This window comes from Bradysia coprophila, assembly GCF_014529535.1.
Source record: "Bradysia coprophila strain Holo2 chromosome IV unlocalized genomic scaffold, BU_Bcop_v1 contig_144, whole genome shotgun sequence".
NCBI classification, from domain to species: domain Eukaryota; kingdom Metazoa; phylum Arthropoda; class Insecta; order Diptera; family Sciaridae; genus Bradysia; species Bradysia coprophila.
This window is the reverse complement of record NW_023503373.1, coordinates 3,155,920-3,161,919: the sequence shown is the minus strand read 5'-3', so window position 1 is coordinate 3,161,919 and position 6,000 is coordinate 3,155,920.

Below are 6,000 nucleotides of genomic sequence, written 5' to 3'. Positions count from 1 at the left end.
TCCTTATGTAGTTCAATAATTGAAACTTTTATGGTTTACACTTTTTTGACGCCAGTTAAGACCAGCACTTGGTATTTATCAGTTGTTCTTCTGTCGACTGGACCCTTCTTTCAAGTTAACAAGATTCACCATAATTTTGGTCGAAGTGCGACGATAGTCGCATCTACTAACAAGCTGAGATCCTCGAGAATATATTTGTTTCGCTAAATCCACGTTCAGGATCGCTGTTTGCATGACTCAAAGAAAGGACTGTTTTTCAAATTCATTGCAGCGTAATTAAAAAAATTACTTGTTTTTCAGTTTTATTAAAAAAATTCTTTGATAGTGTGGGCTATTTTTAGAGAATTTTAGGAGTTTTAGAAGATTTTTGGAGATTTTAGGAGGATTTGGTCCATTTTATGGAATTTTATGAATTTTAGGAGGATTTGGTCCATTTTAGGAATTTTATGAATTTTAGGAGGAGTGGGAATCTGCAATAATCATTATGATGTAAGCTCCACAAAAAATTGTTATCATCCCATGATGTCAAAAACTCGATTTTCTCAATTGAGCATTTTGCCTCAATTTTAGATCAAACAAACACTCACGAAACAAACATTTCTCACATGATTTTCAAAAACTTGAGCCCACTTGAGCAAAGATCGAATTATTTTCTTGATAGAATTTCCGAAATTTTTAAGTTTTAAAATCCCACTCAAATTTTTCATAGTCGCAAACTTTGACTGACTCACCAAAAATACCTTCTCGACAAACTTCGCCTGGATTTAATTTTTTCTTGTAGCACTGGACTCCAATTAGTAGAATAAGACTAATGCAGCTAACAAAGATCTCAGTTTTTGGTAGAAGTCGAAGTAGGTGGAAGACCGAAAACTAAAAAATTTAGCCTTCTATGATTTGTCTCAAGTTGTAAATGAATTTTAAAATTTACACCAGTCTCCGAACCTTTCTCCATCGTACACCCCTAATTGACAAAAAGTTTTTTTTTTTATCAAAGCATCGTTTTCCTTATGTAGTTCAATAATTGAAACTTTTATGGTTTACACTTTTTTGACGCCAGTTAAGACCCAGCAACTTGGTATTTATCAGTTGTTTCTTGTCGACTGGACCCTTCTTTCAAGTTAACAAGATTCACCATAATTTTGGTCGAAGTGCGACGATAGTCGCATCTTACTAACAAGCTGAGATCCTCGAGAATATATTTGTTTTCGCTAAATCCACGTTCAGGATCGCTGTTTGCATGACTCAAAGAAAGGACTGTTTTCAAATTCATTGCAGCGTAATTAAAAAATTACTTGTTTTTCAGTTTTATTAAAAAAATTCTTTGATAGTGTGGGCTATTTTTAGGAATTTTAGGAGTTTTAGAAGAATTTTTGGAAGATTTTAGGAGGATTTGGTCCATTTTAGGAATTTTATGAATTTTAGGAGGATTTGGTCCATTTTAGGAATTTTATGAATTTTAGGAGGAGTGGGAACTCTGCAATAATCATATGATGTTAGGTCGAAAATTATTTTAATTTACTTTTAGTGTTCAAAATCCGCTTGATTGTTACTTAATTAAAATTCCTGAAGTGCGCTACGTAGACAGTAGGACAAATTTCGAAAAAGTGGGACACTGTGGGAGCGCTGATTTGGTTTGTAACAATTTGACCAGCCTTTTCGAAAGAATTCTGATGAAAAGATATCATCAAAAATAAAATAGGAGGCACGCGAATGTTGGCAAAAATTTTAGCTAAGTACCAATGTCTCTTAAATTCTTGAGAAACTCTGTATGGATAAACTAATTAAAAGCATTTTTGAGTTCTCTTTGCACTGCATAGCTTTAGAGTTCGCACAAATTCACGCCTTTAGTGTGTCAAAAATTTAAATATTTACAACTGACAGTTGGACAAAATAACGCTGACGTCATATAAATGTCAAACACTAAGCGTCAAAGTGACCCGCAATGCGGTATGCTTTGAAATGGAAAGACAGTGTGAATTTTCTTGACTGAAAATTGTCAATATATACGAATTAACAAAATTTCCGCTTTAAAACCTTTGACCAACATTTAATACAGATTTTTGGTGGATAGTTATGGTATCATGCTCGTTGATAGGTTGTGCAATTACAATTTCACAATCGTATATGAAGTGGGACAACAATCCCGTTATCGTTACATTCTCCGAGAAAATGACCCATCTGAAACATCTACCATTCCCAGCTGTTACAATTTGCCCAGGTGAGTTGGATGACTCAAGTTAAAGACTTTCAATTAAACAAATTATTTAATCAGAAACGAAAAGTCAAAAAAGTATTTTGACTATAGAGATACATTGAGGAAAATCAGTTTTGAGGCTGGCCCACCGCTTTATAATCTATCAGAAAGAGAGTAAGTGTAAAACAACGCTAGATGAGAAAACTTTTTCATTATTAACGTAGCTGGTGTTTCAGGTTAAAGTACGCTTCTGCCCAATTTCAAATTTGTGATCCACTCATACTCAGCAATGACAATAACATTGGTGATAATTTTACGACCGACATTATTTTCGATTTAATAAAAGAAGTACGACCTATTACGTATGTGAAGACCAGTTAATTAAATTGACATTTCCGAAAGGTTGCACCATCCATGCAACGTTCGCTGATGACATGCTCGTTCAGAACGTTGTCGGGAATTTGTGATAACATTTTTGAAGAAATCATAACTGCTGATGTCTCTGTTTCACATTCAATTCCCTGTATCCGAAAGAAATGTTCATGGAAGGTGTCAGTGACAAATTCATGTCCACTTACAATTATAATATGTCGGATCATATGCATTGGACATTAGAGGACGGTTATGCGAACGGTTTTGAAGATGACAAGAGCTGCGGGTATATACCTTTATCCATATCGAGTCATAAATGCTGGTTCCAAAGCTGGATTAGACATCGTTATGGCAATGAAAATGCAAGATTTGGATTATTCGTGTCGTGGACCAGTGCAAGGATTTAAAGTGGTTTTGCATCCTTCAGATGAATTGCCCTCAGGTTGATGGCCAGTTTTTCCGAATTCCAGTCGGACAAGCCGTTCGTGTCTCCATCAAACCAAATGTGTTAAGGACAACAAAATCTCTTACTGGCTTACATCCTAAAAGGTTTCGTTATTTAGTCGAGGGGCCATAGAACAACCCGTGTCCATGAAAGGTGCAGAGAATGTGTTGATTGATTCTGGTGCCAAGCTGAACTCCCGGCAGTTTTCGAGTAATCGGGTAGTCTTTTGGCCCAAATTCTGTTTTCTTCAGTTTTCGGTTTTTTGGACGTTCGACGGTTCGGCAGATAGAAAAAAAAATTCTTCGGCCAATATTATAGGATATTATAGGACTCCGAAGACGAAAATTCTGTAGAAATTACGGGGTGGGCCACAAAATCGGTCAAAAGTGAAAATTTGTAAAAAAGTGCAATTTCATACCGCTTCTTCGAAATTTCTTCATGAACTTTTGTATCAGAGAGATCTTAGTCACTTGCGAGTGTGCTCATCGAGAAATTCTGTACAAATTAGGTGTTTTACCACTTATAAATACAGGGTGGCCCACATTTTTTCTTGAAAAAAATCTCAGAATCAACACATTCTCTGCACCTTTCATGGACACGAGTTATTCTATGGCCCCTAGACTAATTGACCATTATTCGATCTTCTAATCATTTTTCCGATCCTTTCCTTATCAGGCGACAATGTTTCTTCAACTTTGAACGCAGACTGCGCTACATGAGAACGTACAGTAAACGAAATTGTGAAAATGGAATGCTTGGCCAATTACACACTGGGATTTTGTGGATGCGTAAAATTTTCAATGCCTCACGACAGAACAACGCCAATTTGTGGCATAGCTAGGTGAATTGTTACATTGAGGCAGAAATGGATTTATTGGAGGACTCCGATACAGTTGAAACGTCCAAGAAAATTAATAGCTGTAACTGCCTGCCAGCTTGTACCAGCATTTCCTACGATACTGAAATATCGCAGTCGTCATACGAATGGAAAAACTTTTACAAAGCCTTAAATCATACCGGAGCGGTGGTTGAAGGGTTTGCCCATTACGCATACGATCAGAAATGAATGAAGGTTTTACAATTTATCAATTTCGGACAGGTATCAATTTGCCCTCCTTTTCCATTTTCTTCAAAGAAAATCAGTTCATTACATCGAAACGCTCCGAGCTAGTTGGACTTACAGATTTTGTGTCGTCTTGTGGAGGTCTACTGGGACTATTTATGGGTGTTTCAATACTGAGCATAGTTGAGCTCTTCTATTACGTTTCATTGCGGCTATTTTGCTTCATGCGATCACGTAAAATTGAAGAAGAACGGCAAATGCTGCCGAAACTGAAACTCAGAGGTGAATCGCAAGAAGGCCGTGGTACATCGAAAGAATTTAGTCCAACTTTTCAATCTCGTTAAAATTTGGTAATTAAAAAAAAAAAATCTTTTCTAGGGAAGGTATTTGTGTGTTTCAGTAGATTTGACTTTTGGCACTCGTTCGAAATAAAATTTGAATTGTAAATTTACCACCCAATTTAATTTAGATCAATAATGTTTTGCATTATCAGTCGCAGAAGGAAGACTTGACATTGTTGAATTAAACTGGGAATGTTACAGTAAATGTTTCTGAATCATGCAACAGCGCGTTGGGATCATATCTGACTTCTGGGGTAATGAAATGCACAGACACCGACCAGGTACCCTCCCTCAGCATCGATCACAAAACTGATCATCCGAATTCCGGCCGTTGCTGTCCACCATAAAACCAACGAATTTCCAAAATCTCGCCTTCCACTTCATTTCCAGGTGCTCGCCAAATGTGCCAATTTCAACGTGTTGACTTCGACACGTTTTGTCTTATCAGGATTCGATATTTTACTCACTGTGACATCATCTAAAAAGTGAGAAAATATGCATGAGACCCACGTCGATGGATAATTTATGAACTGAATTCGCACCAATTAGAGAAATTCTCTGGAAAAATTGGGTACCACATTCCCTCCTTGCATACAGAACAAAATTCGTTGTGAGTCATATTCCTCATTAGACATCCTGCATTAGTTGGGCGATAAGTTACTCGTCTGGCTTACATCCCAAGTAGGGTATGCAGATACCACGCTATTGTCAATATGGAACTCATCTTCGTTGCCAAACTCATATAGTCTTACCGAACAGATCATTCTTGGAATGGCAGGGTTGGTAGATGCGGTTTTAGAGCGAACCGAAAATGTATGTTCACCTTGATACCATACCATTAAGTACTATTTTGATTAAGAAAAGTGATAATACCTTCCGAGAATCCCGCATCGTTCAACCAACTGTAGAATTCTCTGTCATCACTACCACGCGATTCCCAAGGTAGAATTTCACCGTCAAGAACAAATTCAAGAGAATCCGCCTCGCCAGCTGCACTTACCGATACATCGAGATACCATCGAGAGTATTGACCATCAGAAGTAAAATTAAATGATTGAGGGCCAGATGCTAGATCTGCCCACGGATACTGTAATAGTCTGTATATTGCTCTTTCTCTCGCACATTTCGATCGGTCAACCCAATGACCCCACTTAGTGGTGACGAGAGTTAAATTGGCTGGCAGAATTAACACCACGATAGGATGATCCATTATCGTACTCCTCCCCGACATTAACGAAATTATGACCTTAAAAAGATCAAAAAAAGCATCTGCAAATTATGTCCCATTTGTTAGGGCTGCCTATTTTACCCATTTCATGTCTGAGTACAACCGTTCCGGTACGTTCCGATTTTCGTAGGAAATAACAAACTCGCCGACCTAGCCCACCATAAAAGTCGTCGTTTCCAATCAATGAAGGATAGTCACAGCCTCCGCACCAGTCAGTTGACAAATCTAGATGCGCAGTATTTTCAATCTATTGTTTGTAGTTGAATGAGCAAGAAATTTTTTACTTGTCTAGCATACTGTGCGTTGCCAGTATAAATCGCTCTTAACTGCCCTTTGCTGTCTATATAGTCTAAATGG